The sequence below is a fragment of the Gopherus flavomarginatus genome, chromosome 6 (genome assembly GCF_025201925.1).
Source record: "Gopherus flavomarginatus isolate rGopFla2 chromosome 6, rGopFla2.mat.asm, whole genome shotgun sequence".
NCBI classification, from domain to species: domain Eukaryota; kingdom Metazoa; phylum Chordata; order Testudines; family Testudinidae; genus Gopherus; species Gopherus flavomarginatus.
In genome coordinates this window covers 35,997,970-36,015,914 of record NC_066622.1, presented here as the reverse complement: position 1 = coordinate 36,015,914, position 17,945 = coordinate 35,997,970, and the positions used below count along the sequence as shown (strand labels likewise).

The 17,945-nt window shown below is 42.4% G+C and overlaps 1 protein-coding gene across 2 annotated transcripts in view; it reads left to right on the top strand.

Annotated features, from left to right (window-relative positions):
- The first annotated feature begins 324 nt into the window (after positions 1–324).
- The window catches only part of FBLN2 (fibulin 2), a 192,338-nt gene continuing 174,717 nt past the window's right edge, over positions 325–17,945 (top strand). Inside the window, exon 1 of one of the 2 annotated variants that reach the window (XM_050957737.1) lies at positions 325–516. The gene's annotated coding sequence lies outside the window, so the exon portion shown is untranslated. Of the gene's footprint in view, positions 517–5,130; positions 5,209–17,945 lie in introns of those variants that run through there. The other variant, XM_050957739.1, reaches the window with a different exon arrangement.

Here is a 17,945-nt window from a genome sequence, read left to right as displayed (position 1 = left end):
CCTTGCTTTTTGAGTGGAGGGCGCTACAAGCAGAGGGTCCAGGCAGGCTGCTGGGGATCCACCTCGTTCCTATTAGAGAGTAAATATTTCCAGGTTTTTCCCTTTACCCTCCCTCCCTTCCCTCACCGGTCTAAGAGAGGGGGGAAATGCTCTGCTGTAGGAAATGGCCTGGTTGGTTCCACCTCTAGTTAGATCTCAGTGGCTCTGCAAGTCCTTTCCCCCCTAAAGACGTTTAACTAGCGAGGTGGAAGTGAAGCTAGGCTTTATCCCCAAATAGTTCAGCAGCAGGGCAGCCCGGCCGTCTCCTGCGGAGGGAGGGGGGGTCTCAAGGGCCTGGTAATTAACAATGATTGATGGGCCATCGCCCCTGGGTTTCAGGTTAGACAAACACTTCGCGCAGTTGGTCAGTTTCACAGAAACTTTTGGTCCCTCCCCTCGGGTGCTCCGGGATCCCCCCGGTACGAACCAGCTGCAGCTACAGCAGCAGCAGCGGCGCCCGCCGGCCCCGCAGAGAGGGTAAGTCGGTCTGGCTTGCGGGAGGGAGCCGGGCGAGCAGCAGCTCTCCGCAATTGACGGGAGTGTCAGTCAGTGCTGCGGGCCGGGGGGGACCGGGCCCCCCACGCTAGGGGAGTTCCAGCTCTGCAGATGTAGCTCTGTGCCAGGTCCCCAAGTTACTCTCCCCTGCTGCTCACCTGGGAGCTCCCCCTCTCCACACCCACTGAGCTCCTGAGCGCAGCAGCCGCGCTCCATCCACTCCCCGGCACTGCACAGACAGGATCGTTGGGATGTGCATGTTACTGCTGCTTTGCCAAAGCCCCTTGACCCCTCCCGTTTGCGCGGATGGTAGAGCCACCGCCTTGTGTGAACATTTCTGGCTCCTCTAATAAGTGAAAACAACCAGCAGGCATCGCGCTACGCTGTTCAGAAATCCTGTTTTCGTTCTCCCCTCTTGGGAACGTGCGCGGAACAAACCCTAGCCCAGTTACAGAGGCTCAAGCCGCTGCTAGCATTGAAGTAATTAAACAGCATGTGGTCCTCCTAAGTGACTGAGTGCACTGGAGTTGTAATGGAATATGTAACTCTGCAGTCCTTCAGAATAAGCGATATGATCCAAAAACTGTTTCCCGGCTACCAGGACAAATATGTGCTTACATTTTGGTGGTGGTGGTTGTTCTGAAAGTGGCAAATTGTCAAACATACTTGAAATGTTTCAAAACTTTTGCTTTATTGAAAACAACTCTCTGGGTGGAGAGAAAGAACTGAGAACAAACAGGCTGTGGTCTGGTGAGGGTTTGCAAATCAAATTACATTTAGAACAAGAGCGAAATTGGCAAACAAACGCACATTTTTGTGAAATTGTTCTCCAAGTTGTGCAGACTTGCTCGCCTAGTGTGAGCTTAACGAGACCCGAGGAGGAGTTTAAAAGGAAGATTATGTGTATATATAGGACAGCTAGGGGAATACTATGGGCTTCTCAGTTTTGCTGTGGACTTTCTTGGTATAAATCTACTGTCTTAATAGTGGCATTTGACATGCTCAGCAGATAGGCTGGCTGTGGCAAATACACTGCAGTAGTGAGAAACATCCAGATTCTTGAGGAGGGAGATATGTGACAGATATTTGCTGGGAAGGGAAGGGAGAGGAATGGGCAGTGGAGGGAGAGATTCCTTCCACTGACAGGAATAACATAAGAATCCTCAACAACATGCTCAGTACTTGAATCAGCCAATCACACCTTTTCTCCTATCCATCCTATGCCCCCTCTCCTTTCCTCTTATCTCTTTCTCTTTGCAACTCAGATATTTTGCTGCACTCTCTCTCTAGCCATGTCCGGAGTTGAGGAATCTGACAGGTGGGTGAAGGGTGTAATTAGACATGCACATTTGTACCACCTGCTGCAAGTTCTTTTATTCTTATTGGCTCTCTGATGGCAATTGGCCTTTCTCAAATTCTTCAGCACAGAAGGAAAAGATGTTATTCAGTCACTCAGCACCTAGGAAGATGTTATTTGAGAGTATTATTTGTCACTGTGGCTTCTGATAGATCAGTAGCATCTAACTTTTCTATATTGTGAAATCTGCGTTCTCCCTTTGGAGGGCTCCATTAGATATTCTATATTCCAGATTGTCTTTCTAGGTTCCAGGGAAGGAGAAAGATTCCAGGTATGATTGATTTTTTTTTTTGGATCAGTATTATATCAGGTGTGTGATTTTTTTTTTTAACTGAAATAGCTATTCCAGTACAACCCATAATGTGGAGACATTATTACAGGTATAAAAGTGCATTATACTAGTATAGCTTATTTCCTTTCTTGTATAAGACTAATTGCAAGGCTAGAAAGCATACTTGGGCCACTATATCTGCATCCTCACTAAGGGCTAGTCTACACTAGAAAAAGTTTATACCGCTTAATTATGCACATGCGTCTGACGAAGTGGGTATTCACCCACGTAAGCTTATGCTCCAATATGTCTGTTAGTCTATAAGGTGCCACAGGACTCTTTGTCACTTAATTATACTGTTATAACAGCAAACTCTCCTACTGTAGGTGCAGTTTATACCTGCAAAAAAGTGCTGTACAAATAAGCTATACAGGCAAAAGCACTTTCCTGTCATTATAAATGTTTCTACCCTAGGGTGTGTGTGTGTAAAAAACATTTCACAACAAAACCGAAAATCCTTATGGCACCCCAAACTGATATTGCTATAATAGCAAAAGTTTCTAGTGTAGACCCGGCTTAAGGTGATTGTGGAGTTTTAATTATACCAGTATAATTAAGAAGTAAAACTTTTGTATGTAAACAAACCCTAAAATGCTGCGACAAGTACTACTGCAAACGTATCTGGCTAAAGTAGAGCAGAAATGGACACTGCCGTCTGGGAGCATGTATAGATGATGGAGGAATGTGTTTGTGAGCTTTTTTCTTTCAGGTTAGCTTCAGGTGAGTTGAACCCTCCACACACTTAACACCCCTAGAGATACAGTTTAACAGTCAAGACTCCCACCTCAGGCAGCCTTGACAGAGCTAAATGGATTGAAAAAAGTATTATTTTATTAGCTAGACAGGGCCTTTGTGTTTCTTCTGTGGTGGCATTCGTCTTGGGTTGCTAACTTTGGCATATTGCAGCATGTTCACTGCTTTTAAGGGGTCACTAAAGTGATGTGTTAATGTGAGTTCTAGACTTGTCACTGCACATTCCTGGGTACATGGATACAGCCAAATTCTACTCTGTTGCATGTGCACAGCCCTATTTTCCATCCGTTATATGAGAAAATGTATCTTCCAGATGTATGGGAGGGGCAGTTGAATTTTAACCTTGCTGCACATATGTCACTGAGAGTAGAATTTGGCCTGTCACATTTAATAAATGTGTTGAGAAAGTTCTGCAAACACACACATGAGTAAATGCACTGGACTACTCACAGGCTTCTAGATATCTGAGGTTGGCTTTTAACATTGCTAGGTAAAGTCAGGGAGGAGATTCATTGAATCCAAGGCCAAAGGGGACCATTGTGATCTAGTGCAGTGGTCCCCAAACCACATTGTGCCCCCCCTTTACTCCTGCCTGTGTCCCCCTCCAGGAGTCTGGGCTGAGAGCGGGGCTGCGGCTCTGAGGGAGGGGGAGTGTGAACAGCAGTAAGGGGGCCAAGGCTGGGGCAAGTCTGGGGCTGGGAGCAGGGCCGTGTCTAGGGGTGGGAGCAGAGCTGTGGCTGGGGTCAAGATGGGGGGGTGGGGGGAAAACCAGGGCTGCTGCCAGGGGCAGGGCTGGAAGTGGAGCTGGGTGGCATGCGCTCCCTCTCTGCCCCCATAGAAGCTGATCTGAGGCCTGTTGCGCCCTCTGAACTTTCCTCTGGGAGGTGGGGAGATGCCCCACAGTTTGGGGACCACTGATCTATTGGATAACATAGGTCACTGAACTTCTCCAAAATAATTCCTAGAGCAGATCTTATAAAAATACACCCAATCTTGATTTAAAAATGGATGGAGAATCCACCATCACCCTTGGTAAATGGTTCCAATGGTTAATTACCCTCACTGTTAAAAATGTACACCTTTATTTCCAGTTAGAATTTGGCTAGCTTCGACTTCCAGCCATTGGGTCATGTTATACCTTCTTCTACTTGATTGAACAGCCCATTATTAAATATTTGTTCCCCATATAGATACTGATAGACTGTAACCAAGTCACTTGTTAACCTTCTTTTTGTTGAGCTAAACTGATTGAACTCATTGAGTCTATCACTGTAAGACAGATTTTCTAATCCTTTAATCATTCTCATGGCTCTTCTCTGAACCCTCTGCAATTTATCAACATGCTTCTTGAATTGTGAGTGCTAGAGCTGGACCCAGAATTCCAGCAGCAGTTGCGCCAGTTCCAAATACAGAGAGAAAATAACCTCTCTGCTCCTACTTGAGATTCCCCTATTTATGCATCCTATTTAGCTCTTTTCACCACAGTATCATACTGGGGGCTCATATTCAGTTGATTATCCAGCACAACCCCCAAATCTTTTTCAGAGTTACCACTTCCCAGGATAGAGTCCCCCATTGTGTAAGTATAGTCTACATTTCTTTGTTCCCAGATGTATACATTTACATGTGTGCATTAAAACACACATTGTTTGCCTGAACCCAGCTTACCAAGTGATCTAGATTGCTCTGAATCAGTGGCCTGTTCTCTTCATTATTTACCACTCCCACAATTTTTGTATCATCTGCAAACTTTATCAGTGATGATTGTATGTTTTCTTCCAAGTCATGAATAAGAACGTTAAATAGTCTAATGCCAAGAATCTATCCCTGCGCGATCCCACTGGCAACACATCTGCTTGATGATGATTCCCCGTTTACTGTTATATTTTGAGACCTATCAGTTAGCCAGTTTTTAATCCCTTTAACATGTGCCATGTTAATTTTATTTTGTTCTAGTTTTTCAATCAAAATGTTGTGTGGTACCAAGTCAAAAGCCATACAGAAGTTTAAGATGGTCTGTCATGTGTTTGTAAACTAGCTGTCATTCAGCACTGGTACTATGCTTTTTTCAGAGTTTATTTTTGTTTTGCTGGACAGTTCCCTGGCAAGTGGAAGGGGGGCTTCCATCAGGTCTGGGGGATTGTGCTGTGGAACCAGATTTTCCAGGCAAGAGCCATGGATTTCAGCTCCTCTCTGTTTGCAGAGGAGGAAAAGAGCATTCAGTTCCTAGCTTGTGAGTATAAACCACTTTCTCTTACAACTTACCCCATGTTCTTTCTCAGATCACTGATCTCTTTCCAGATTTACAGTTAAATGCATTTTGCATTTATTTTTCTGTTTGTGTAGGTGTTTATACAGTTCTCATCACTGGAGTATCTGCTTCCAGATTTTTTCAAGAAGTGTCTAAGAAATGTATATGTGCATAGGAAGAATACACTTTTCCGCTCACTGTCTTTGTCTTGTGGATATTGAGTATTTAGCTTGGCTATACTGCTTTAATCGAAGCACTGACTGCCTGGTTAGGGGCCTTTCCTCTTCCCTGAAAATAATTAAATAAATAAGCAAGTAAGCAATTGGGGGCCATCTTGTAGTTCTGAGTTGGGCCCTGATCTTGTAGTTCCTACACAGGGAGTACTCCTACAGAAGTCAACTTTATACCTGACTGTCCTTGATGTTTTATTTTAAGGCCTTCTAGTTGGACTAGTTTGGGACCAAAGGGCTGGTTATGGGCTCCCTCTACATATCTCTAGTTTTCATGTCCAAGGGAAAAAAAAGCTGTAGCAGGGTGGCCTGCCGTTAAGGGCCAAGAGGCCTGAGACTAGACAGACCTGTTCAATCAGCCCCACCTGTGCCATAATTAGCTGCCTCCCACCCTAAGGTGCAGGGCTAATTGGGGTCGGGGCAGGGGGAGCCTGAGAATCACATCGGCCTTATCCAAATGGTGGAGAGAACTCGGTTGGGGGGAGGAGAAGAGAATGGAGTCACAGGGAATAAGTGGGGCTTGTTTGGAAGAAGCTGGGGACTCCAGGGAAGCAGGCTATCCCAGAATAGGGAAGGCTGAAAGGTAGTCTATAGGGGCCGAGGCCTCATGCGGGACTCTGGGGAAGCAGCCTGGGAGTTAGTGCTCTATCTAAGAATAGAGAGACTCAAAGGTAGCTTGGAAGAGGTTGGGAGCGGGTCCCAGAAGGGGGGCTGAAGAGGAGCCCATGCTGGGTGGGAAAGCTGTGAGTGTGGATTTTAGTGTTGCCCTAGAAAGGGTTACGTTTTAGTGACTGACTTGGCTGGAGGACAAAACTGTGGCAACGGCTCCAGCCTGAGTGGGAAAGGCTGGAGGGACCCGCCCTTGGAGGAGGAAATGGAGGCAGGGAGCACCTGCAGTCTTTTTATTCCCCCAGCTGTTACAAGTCTAGCAATTAGCCTCAGCTGATGAGACCGGGAGTTTCCCTGTTAACTTCTTAGTGGCTGGAGTAACCTGGGGTTTATACACCCTGGGACAATACCCTGCTAAAACTTGCCCTGGTTCGGCTGTTTTCTCTTTCTTTGTCTCTCTCTGGGGCTGCTTTGGGAGTTCTGAGATAGAAATGCTGTTTGAACTTTTGCTATGTCAAATCCTTTCTTGGGGGTTTTTCCTGTGCAGGGGAAAGAAGTTTCAGCTTGTGGAATAAGAACGAAGAGTATTTGTGGCACCTTAGAGACTAACACATTTATTTGGGTATAAGCTTTCGTGGGACAGCTTATGCCCAAATAAATGTGTTAGTCTCTAAGGTGCCACAAGTACTCCTCATTCTTTTTGCTGATACAGACTAACACGGTTACCACTCTGAAGCTTGTGGAATGTCCAGCTCCTTGGTGGGGGTGGGGGTGGGACTGCGGTTGAATTCTTCCCCAGGGAATAAGCAGGGTTTAACTCTCTTCAATCAGCGGCTATCCCAAGCTTGTGGTGAATGTTGAGACCCATTGGGCCTGTGCCTCAGGTTGTACTTTGCCTCACTTGAACCAAGGCCTTCTGGCAGCCTGGGTCCTGAAGGAGCCATGCTGCCTTTAGCTGAAACTCCCATAGTTGATGCGGCTCAGTCATAATGGTGGATTCATGGGTTTTGATATTGCATGGTGAGTGTCCCGATGTAACCTCTGCAGGGGTAGCAAGAGACCATCCCAGGGAAAGGGCTGAGTTGCCCCCTCCTTGTTCTGGATGTCCTTTCCAATCAAATATGGAGGCTCATCCACAGAACTCAGGGGGAGACGTGTCTGTGAGATTCCCAAGAGGCAGGCAGCATGCTGCATAGCTGGCCCTTTCCTCAATTCTTAGTTTACTTTGATACCTAAACCTCCTCATACCTCTCCCCTTCCCAGAGTGTTGAATATGTGATGTGAATGTATTTTCCATATGTTGTGTGCATACAAGAAGAGAAAAGAACCCTGAGTCTTATTTAGTCCAACTCTTATCTCATTTTGCACACACCAACAATCCATGTGTTTAGACCAAGGCCTTGATATAGTGATATGGTCTCCCATTTGCTTTAGTTCTTCCCCTCGTTTTCTTGCCCTTGTGGAAGTTTGGATTTCCTGCTAGCTCTGAGGCACAATGTTAAACTATTTCTTTTTGGCTGCTTTGAGCCCAAAAATGAGTCGGGCTTGTCTGCCAGGGAGTGAATTGTTTGCGCCTGATTATACCATTGTGTTCTCCATATAAGAAAGTGAACTGTTGAAACAAACAAATATAATGATGTCCTGCTAAGAATATGGTGTGATGATTTTTTTGGGGGGAGGACTGGGTCTGCATCTTATCCCACTGCAGTCAATGAGCCATTAAGTTCTGTTATCTTTTGGACTTGTGTGTTACAAACATATCATATTACTATTCACGAAAATAAAGCTGTACTAATTTAACTTAAGCTTCCGTTCTGCTTTAAGAGTTTTATACATTCCTATCTGACTGACTTGCTAATGAACTCTCTACATGGATTGCTTCCAAAATGAGACAGAAGTTTAAATATTGCCTTTGGTCCATGTACACAACTCACATTGACTTCAGAGTCCAGATGTGACCTTTAGGCTTTCCAAGTACAGGCAATTTATGGAAGTATGTTTTTGACTGAGATATGACATTATTTCTGGGTGCACAAGAAGCTGTGGCTTTCAGCAATGTGGTCACATTTTATGAATGGGTATAGGCAATGACAGCTGAGCTGCGCTGTCCAAATCTTTGCCAAGAATACAGTATGCAAGGGATACGGGCTGAAATGTAAGCTTGAGAAACATTTCTGTTATGGACAATAGAATAGCAGACTACTATAACTCCCGTTGGGCCTGCTTACTCTGTTAATACAAACTGCATTTCCCTCCTTGAAAGGTGAAGGGGTAGTAGGACAATAAGGCTTTGTCTACACTAGCAACTGAATGGCAAAACTTTTGTCATTCAGAAGTATTTAAAAAAACTACACACCCCAAAAGACAAATGAAAAGCACCGGTGTGCACAGCGCTTTGTCAGCAGGAGCATTTTCCTGCCGTCAAGACTACTGCCGCTTATTGGGGGTGGAAGTTTTTTGTTGGCAGGAGAGCTCTCTCCCACTGACAAACAGTGGCTATACTGCATGGCACGGCTGTAGATGCACAACCATGTTGCTAAAAGCTGTGTTGTGAGTAGACATAGCCTAAATGTTCCAAAAATCATAAGCTGAAAATGTTTTGAGGTGTACTTCTCTGCAAAGTGACTAGATAAATATGTGTATCTTCTGACTTGCTCCACGTGTGTGCTCAGAGTCCTCTTTAGGTCATTGAAGTGAAACTTTTATTTCTTTTTTACTCCTGTTAGCCCTTTGGAGCAACATAACTCAGATAGAATGAGCTGGATTTGATCCCTGTTTGTGCATCAACAGAAATATTTAGTAGGGCCTAACTGGTTACACTCAAGGAAACAGGGCTGCACTAGGGTCAGCCAGGGCCTACTTTGACACAGAACCTGTGTACCAGTTTGTGAGAAGGAAAAAATGCTGCTTGACTATTAGGCTTTGTCTACACTGGAGAACTGAAGCCTTAGTTATAGAACTGTTTGTTCTGAACCAATGTAAGCTCAGTTGTTTCAGTACATCCATGTTCACCGAGCTGGATTGGTTTAAGATATACCTTGCATGCACACTGGTGCTGTGCTAAACCATTTCAACCAGATACCTATCTCAGTATCCAAGCTGAGTTCTTGGCTCAGCTTTCATTCACAGAGCATTCTGAGAGATTTCAAAAGATCATTGGTATACTGTGGGCAGTGGTATGGGGAGGGCTTGAGACCAGTGAGTGCAATACCCAGAAGCAATAAACCAATGAAGATTGAACTAGTTAGTGTTTAATCAGTTATTAAACCTGCTGAAAGGCAGTCCTGGCAGATAGAAAAAACATTTTTTTTTTTTTTGTCTGGGTATCTTTAATATGAAAATCAGTGAGATCCAATAAGTATAGAACCTTCACTGCTGTTATTACACGGTACCTTTTCCAAAAAGAACCACACTTTAAATATATGTCAGGGCCTGGAAAATGCATTCCTTTTACATATACTAGGGTGACCAGATGTCCTGTTTTTATAGGGACAGCCCCGATATTTGGGGCTTTTTCTTATATAGGCTCCTGTTACTCCCCACTCCCATCCCGATTTTTCACAGTTGCTGTCTGGTCAGCCTAACACATGCTGATTTAAGAAATTAAAAATAACCATGTAATTCATTTTGCTTTGTTTAGAAAAGAATTGAGTATTTTAAAAGATTAAGAAGTTTGTCTGCTTACAGTGATATTGCAAACGATTGCATTTGCTTATTTAGTTTGTTTTAAGGTTTGCTTTTTACTGGATCATTAAACGTAATGGACTTGTTCCAGGTGACTTGCATGCGTGCGTAACACCACTGAATTTTGCATGTGAAAGGAATGCCAGATCTTAGTTTAGATACAAAACCCTCTGTTTATTTTTTTATTTACTTATTTTTATTTTATATTTAAAGTTATTCTTTCAAAATTTCCTTTACAGCATAAACAATTGGCTTTGTTGGAGTTGGGAGGTGACTAGTGCTAGCTATATTGTGTAGAGTCACATTCTGCCCTGTTTTTTATACCCTGTGCAATGCCATTGATTTGGGAGTTGCACAGGGTGTATGCCAGCACAGATAACGGCCCTTCTAGTGAAGTCACTAATCCAAAGCCCAAATCACACTTTCTGTAGTGATGAGAATTGCCCCAGTAACTGAGTCGGACTCCGTGGCTGTAAAGAGGCAACAAGATCTAGTCTTAGGTGGCTCCCTCCTTCTAAAAAACCATTTGTATTCAACAGGATCTACCAGCCGAAAATCTTAACAGAAATAGAAAATTAGGGATAATGTGAGTTACGTTTTAAACAATGCTGGAAACTTGAAAGGGAACTCAATTGAAACAGCAGTGGATTTTCCTATGCAAATAGCTTTGGTGTTTACCTCTGGATCCTGCATTGATAAGTAATTGTCAATGGATTCATTCAGTAATATGAATTGTAGTATGTTCTAATATGCTGCAGTTTGCCTTTAAACATGGGAGGCAAAGCTGTAAATACATTTTGCTTTCTGGCATGCTTTTGGGTCACTGACATGACATCCTGCTTTGATGCTGGAAGAATTTGCCCTGAGGAAAAAGTGTGTTTAATCTTTTAGTTTTTTTGTAAAATGTCAAGATTAATATCTGGAGCACATCACTAGAGAAGGATATGTCCTTTTGGGATTCTACATTCATTTCATATTATTTAGGATCACTTTGATTTCTTCCTCATAGAACAGCATGACAGAGGATGAGCTGAGTGTTTGAAATCTGTATTCTGTTCAACAGGGAACTTTTTAAGAGTCTCAAATATATAAGACGTGTTAAGGTACATGAGCAATTATATTTACAGCTTCTCTTCTTGGCTCTGGGCTGTCAGTTGCCTGTTTTGAAATTTAGGAGTAAAATAGCACTATCAAGTTAAACACAACTATATACCAATACATTTCCTTAGCTATGTTACTGATAACAGCTTAGATTGTTAAAATGTGTTCTTTTTAAATATCTACTTTACTTTTCACTGTTTTCCACAGATCTTTCAACTTAGATCCCTCACCCTCCCCTCAAAAAACCCAAGTCAGTTTCACTTTTGTTATAATTTTTGGTTTACTTTGTTTTTTACTTGGATAACAAGTTCTCAGGGGCTGGGACTGTCATTTGTCTTGTGTAATGCCTAGTACACTGGGGTCTTGGATTATGATTGGGGCCTTAGCTACTACTATAATCATCATCAACTTTGGCAGGTTCTCATGCACTAAAATAATGCTGCAGTGATTAGGTTGCAAACACTGCTGGGGAATATTTTTTCATTAAAAAGAAAATAGACTCTACTGAAATTATTTTAAAATAAAATATTACCATGGGTTTTAATTGGTCTTGTAGTTCTGTCAAAACTTGTTGATCTGAATCAAATATGCTGCTATCCATAACATCCTTGTGACAGGAAACTACTGGACTCCAGTTCTACAGTTGATAGGATGTAGGTGGGCTGCTGTGCTTCAGTGAGGATGCCATTTTGGTCAATGAAATTCTGAGTGAGTGCAGCGATTTGCCTGTGTTTTATAATTGGCAGGATTGGAGCCTGGTGTATTAGGAGTGTGGTGGCTCTTTTCTTTTTGTTGTACCCTCTCCTCCCCCACCCAGGTCTCTATTCTCTACTTTCTGATCACTAAATTATAGATGCTCCCATTAAAGGGAACTGAGTTCTAGAATAATGACTTCTCTGGGTGGTCTCCTGTTTTAGTCTTTTTATTATTTAGAATTTTAATTTGCAGGAGTGTTTGTAATCAGTATAAAGCTACTTTCCCCCCTTCCTATTGACATGGATATTAGAGCTGTGAAAAAAGTCTCACAGCTGGCAACATGGGACTGGAAAATCAAAAGTTGAATGTTTTTCTTGAACATTTTGTGGTTTCTCCTCAAATTCTTTTTCTCCCTAAAACAAAGGGTATTCTTTGTTTTTCTTTAGCTCATTATGAAATTCTGCCATGTCATCACAGATTTGCTGCTTTTGTGCTGAAAATGGCACGAATACTCAGGAAAAATGGCCCTTTACCCAAGGCGAAGGAGAAACATTACAAATTGTTCCATGGTGGAGTTGTGCCTATTTTGGCAATGAAATATTGTCTTCTGGCAGAACTGTGCACTCAAAGGCAAAACGTCAGTTATTTTGAAATTTGTGAAAACTGATGATTTCCCACAGCCCTAGTTTGGAAGATGGTCTGACTTTTTGTTCTTCAGCAGAGCTCCTGCTGAAGCAATGTTTGGAAAAGCAGTATTACGCTTTCCTTTTTAAAATGCCATTGCATGGTGTTAAGTACTGTCCTAAGGTTATCTGTGTAGTCTATTTTATTATGGTATATTTGGGGTCAGATGTAAAATGGATTAATTGTTCCATTAAAGATCAAATGGGTCTTTCCTTAAAGATTTACTTATTTGCATTGCAGTAGTGCCTGGAGGTCCCAGCCCAATTGTACCAGGCACTGATCAAACATCTAATACAAAAAGATGATCCTTGTCCCAAAGATCTTATAAGATGAAACAACCAGGGGATACAGCAAACAGCGGGGGCAGGGAACAAGATGATGATGAGGCAATTCAGGTCAGTGTGGTAAGCAGTGGTCCCAGCACACTAGACACGTGACTGTTGTCAAGTCATTGAGTCTAATGTAGGCATCATAGCAGAGGTGGGATTTGAAGGAGGACTATATAGTGACTTTGTGGATTTTTATTGAGAACTCTTCTCAGGCATTGGGGATGGCATGAGATGAAGCATTGAAGGTGCCTGTTGGGGAAATTTGACAAATAGACAATGAAGACTGTCATCATTGACTACCATCCTCCATTCTGCCAGTGTCCCCATTGTGTAGTAGAAAATGGGTAGGCCATGAAGGACCTGACAAGTCTGTAGTGTGCTGGCATGATATGGGCACAGGCAATTACATTCCAACTAAATTTCTCTGACACTTTCAGCTCATTGTGTTTTTGTTTTTTACTTCTGTGAAATTAGTTAAATAGCTGCTGACTTCCACCCCAGAACTGACTTCATTTTGGTGAATCCTCAAGTATCTCTTCTTAGATACTCATAGAATTAATGTGAAAATTCATCAGCTCATACACAGCTTTGAGATCCTTAGATGAGAGGTACTACAGAAGTACAAGGTATGAATCATAATTTCAGCAAATTCTAGTCTGGCACAAATGGCTAATAAAATTAAGCATTTCTGATTTCTTAAGTGTGAGTTTTCTAGGTAGGATGGTGATCAGACTTTCTCTCATGCTCAGCAGCTTATTGATTTAAACTCTGTCCTGGAACTACAGCAAAAATGAAACCTGAGGTTAGCAGAGAACAAGCTGTAAGGTCTTCACCATGTCTGAACTTGGCCCTTAATACTGTAGGCCAGTAAAAGTCCCCAGGGAGTTGTACTCACAAATACCAGATCTGAACTTGGCTCTAAGAATCTATTTTGACTGTCAGCCATTCAGAACAGGGATCACGTCGATTTCAGTTTGTGGAGTGCCTACAATTGTGGGCCCTGATCCTGACTGGGGCCTTCAGGCAATATCAAGATGTGAATAAATAATCATAATAAACATGTTTGATTCTCTCTTCTGCCAGGAGAGGAATGTGCTCCAGCAACAAATAATAGAGAACCGCTATGTAAATGAACAGTAAAGGAAGATGTACCTAGTACAGTGGAGTTGCATCTTATGTGGGGGTTAGGTTCTAAAGTCAGCGTGTAAGGCAAAAATCGTGTATAGTCAAAATTACCCTTGAAAATCCCTTAAATTGCGCATAAAGTACAGTATGCTGTACATGGTTTTGTATATACAACCCTGTAAGGTAATATGTATGTGTACAGTAAAGTACATTATATAAGGAGTACATATGCAAAATATAATTTTACAGTACTGTATTTTTAATTACAGGTGGTAATCAGGGCTTGATATCGATCTGGGAAATGGAAGTGATAGAGAGCTTGGATGACGAAGAGCGAGTTGTAGACGAAGTGGTTGGCTCTGGTTCAGCTCGAGAAGTTGATTGTGTAGGCTCATCTGCTGCTGGCTGTTTTTCCTTGAAAAACATGGTGACTGGCAACTGTTACTGTTGTCTCTTGAGCTGCTCAAACATTTCTTGATGCAGTCTTAAGTCATCCATAATACTACGTGTGATTTTTGTGGTTTCATTCCATAGAGGGATCGTATTCAGAAATTAAATCATTCAAGTGTTTTGCTGCTTAGAACACTTCAGCCAATTTATGAGGATTCCAACTTTAATTTCTTTCTTAAGGATGTCGATGAAGCCATCACCACCCACTTGCCTGGCCACCTGAACAACGTGTTTCACTTCTTTGTCAATGGTCAGGAAACTCTTAAAATCATTCACACATTCTTTCCATAGGTTTCGCCAACATGCATTGACTGTTTCAGGCTTGATTGCATCCATTACCTGTTTAATATAAGTGATGCAATCAGCAGTGTTGAAGGACTTCCAGTGCTCTATCATATTAAGATTGGGATCAGCATCCATAGTGCTACATACTCTTGAGAACGTGAGCCTTGTGTACATGGCCTTGAAACAGCGAATCACGCCTTGGTTGAGAGGTTGGAGGATGGAGATGGTATTTGGGGTGAGGGGGAGAAAGATGACTTCAACATCATCATGTGCAAACTGGAGTGCCGCAGGGTGGCCAGGAACATTGTCTACAGTCAGCAACACTTTAAAGTCAAGTCCTTTCTCTTTGAGGTACCGCTTAACCTCTGGAATGAAACACTTGTGGAACCAATCCAGAAATAATGCTGCCGTCACCCAAGCCTTTTCATTTGATTGCCAGAACACAGGCAGGAGATTTTTGTTCTTGCCTTTTAGGGCATGGGGATTTGCAGCCCTGTAGAGCAAGCCCAGCTTTATTAAATGCCCAGCTGCATTGCCACAAAACAACAAAGTCTTTAGCTGCTTTGAAGCCAGAGACTTGTCTTTCTGATTTTGAAATGTAAGTGCAGTTGGGCATTTTTTTCCAGAAGAGCTCAGTGTCGTCAGTATTAAAAACGTGTTCCAGAAGATAGCCCTTTTCTTCTATGATATTTCTTTAATTGTTTGGGGTAGACTTTTGCTGTCTCTTCATTGGCAAATGCAGCTTCACCAGTAGTCTGCATGTATTTGAGATTGAAGCAGTTCCTAAAACTGTTATGCCAATCTTGGCTGGCTTTGAATTCCTTCTCATCAGAAGGCTGCCCCTCTTCTGAAGGAGGTTTGAACAGCGAGTAGAGGCTAAGATCCTTTTCTCGCAGCATGTTGCCATTGATAGGCACACGTTTATGATTCATATCTTCCAGCCATAGGTTTAATGCCTTTTCAGTCTTCACTAAAGTCTTATCATGCACCTGGCTTGTCACCTTAGCAGTTGTTGGAGCACTTGATGCCACGGTTTTTCCTTCAGCATTAGAACAGATCGCTGTTTCTTCGGTTGAGCACCAGATGAAGTGGTTGGCTTGCGTTTAGGGGCCATGTTGAAATACTTATCTTTAAACACTAGAATCACACTCCATGTGGTGAGATGCTCACACTATGAGAGGCACGCGGGAACTGAGGCCGACAGAGGGAACAGCAGATTCACGTCTTCCATCTCACACTCACTCCGGGGCATATGCGTATTGGGTGGAATCGCCTGCCCTATTTAAGGTATCTTGTTGTTTTTTCTTTTTTTTTTTTGCCAAGTGCGTATAGTTGAATTCGCGTAAGTGAAATGCGTGTATGATGTGACTTGCCTGTATGTGCAGCAGTGAAGGTGAGTATTGTGCCATTAATATTATCTAGCGCAGAAGGAGTTAAATTGTCATTCTGTGTCAGAGAGGATGTGGCCCTCTAAGTAAACAGTAAACTCTTTGACACTAGGGCACTCCACAGCTTGGGTTATTGGTTACAGAATCTGGATCCTTCTAGAGCTCTGGTTGAGACACGGAGCGGTCCAGTGGCTAAAAGTGATTATCATGTGATGGCTGCTTGGCAATTTGAAACACAAACTGGTGGCTTCAGTTAAGTTCTTAAACAAGCATTTACATCACAGAAATCACTGATTACTTGTGCCTTGCTGGTCTCTTCTAAGCAAGACTGAGGCATGTTGGTAGAGTAGCAAGTTGCTTTTCCTGATGTGTAGATTAAAGATGGATTTCTGTTTTAGAGATGTCTTTTTGTAGTTATCCCGAAGCACGGAAATCTCTCTGTCTACTCCCTTTTTTGTTGCTTTGTAGCCTATAATCATTAAAACTGAGCAAGATAAGAATTCTTGAATGGTGATATAACTCTTAAATTCATTATGAAGGGTTCTACAATTGTGGTGGTGGTGGTGTTTTTTTCTTTTTTCTGAACAGCACAAATAAGCTAGTTAATTAATCAACTGGAGGATCTCCAGTCACACAGAACTAACGCATTCACTTTAGAACAAATCGGTTTCTCTCAGTAGGCTATAGTATGAGGAGGTGGGCAGAAGGGAAGTGAGTTCATATGTTACGTATATGGTGCTTCAAATTACCTTATAAAAAGCAAGTGTTACCACCAAGCTCCATTAAAAATGAATGACAAAAAAATTAAAAGCAAGCAAATCCCTTCTCATAATTGCTTTGCTTTGCTTTGCACTATTCTGGCCAAGAGTTAGTGTTCTCAGAGGTTTTTATATTTCCTGTTTGTTTCGTCGCCCTGATGTCTCGAATTCTCCTTCCTCCATGATCCCTGACTATTGCTCTCCTTTAATCTTCAATTGCAGCTGTTCCTTGGTGAGCATTTCAAAGATGATACAGCTTTCCCTCCATGTCTCACTGTCTTAGCTTGGCTGGGAAGCCTCCACCCCTTTGCTCGTGAATTATTTCCAGATAGGGTTGTATCCTCTTTGCTTTGCTTGTGTAATTTACTTGAAAATGTATGAGCAATTGGGGAGTGGCAGGGTGAAAGTGATATTGACAGTGGATTACTTTACATGCTATTTTTTTTGCAAGAGTCTGTTTGGAGCAACGAGATCATCAGTTTCTAGTTCTTACTCTTTTCAAGAAATCTAGGTTATGTATTCAACCACACAGCGGCATCTAATTTTCATAAAATTATATGGGCTTTAGGTCTGTGCTGATTATGACCATCATTGTTGGCTGGATTAGATGGCAAGGAGGGGTTATTTTGAAGTATCAGTTTCACTGATCTCCTGTGCCTGCTTTGTGCAATGCGGGCAATGTGAAGTAGTCATCAGTCCAGTTTGTTTGACCAGTTAAATTGGGTTTAGGACTCCTTTACATTGCTGGAATGGAACACAACTGCTGGAACATAGCAGTGAATGTGGTCCCAGGTTATTAATGTGAATAGACAAAAGGATGTCTTATGACTGTATTCTCCCACTCAATGACAAATTGGTAAGAAAATGCATCAACATGGAGTTTTCTCAAGACACTGAAAAGGGGTAAAGCTACTGTGCAGCATGCTCCCATTTTCCTTCCAGCATACTTGTTGGTGGTACCAGGGGATAAACAACATGTGATTTGCAATATATGTCATTTTATTGGTGGGATAGTCCCATGTACCTTCTTGGTGTAGATGGGGTCATGGGGCTGATGAAGCAGGTTTTTTTTCCTTGAGCTATTTCTCATATAGTTCTTCCCTACTCATTGAGTTGCCTATATATTGAGGTACGCTATCTTCCCTACATATACAGGTGTAGCTCCATACTGAGGTACGTTATCACCCTTAAAGAGGTATATGGTCGGAAAGATCTACTTCCACCTCTCCGTAATTCTGCTCTACAGGTATTGAATCATTTATACTTGATTTTTTGACTATTTTAATACAAAGAGAATCAAATACAAAAAAGAAATGTAATAGAAAAATGTCAACAGCCAGAATAAGGTGGCCTGATTTCTCAGCTAGAATGTTGCCAGCG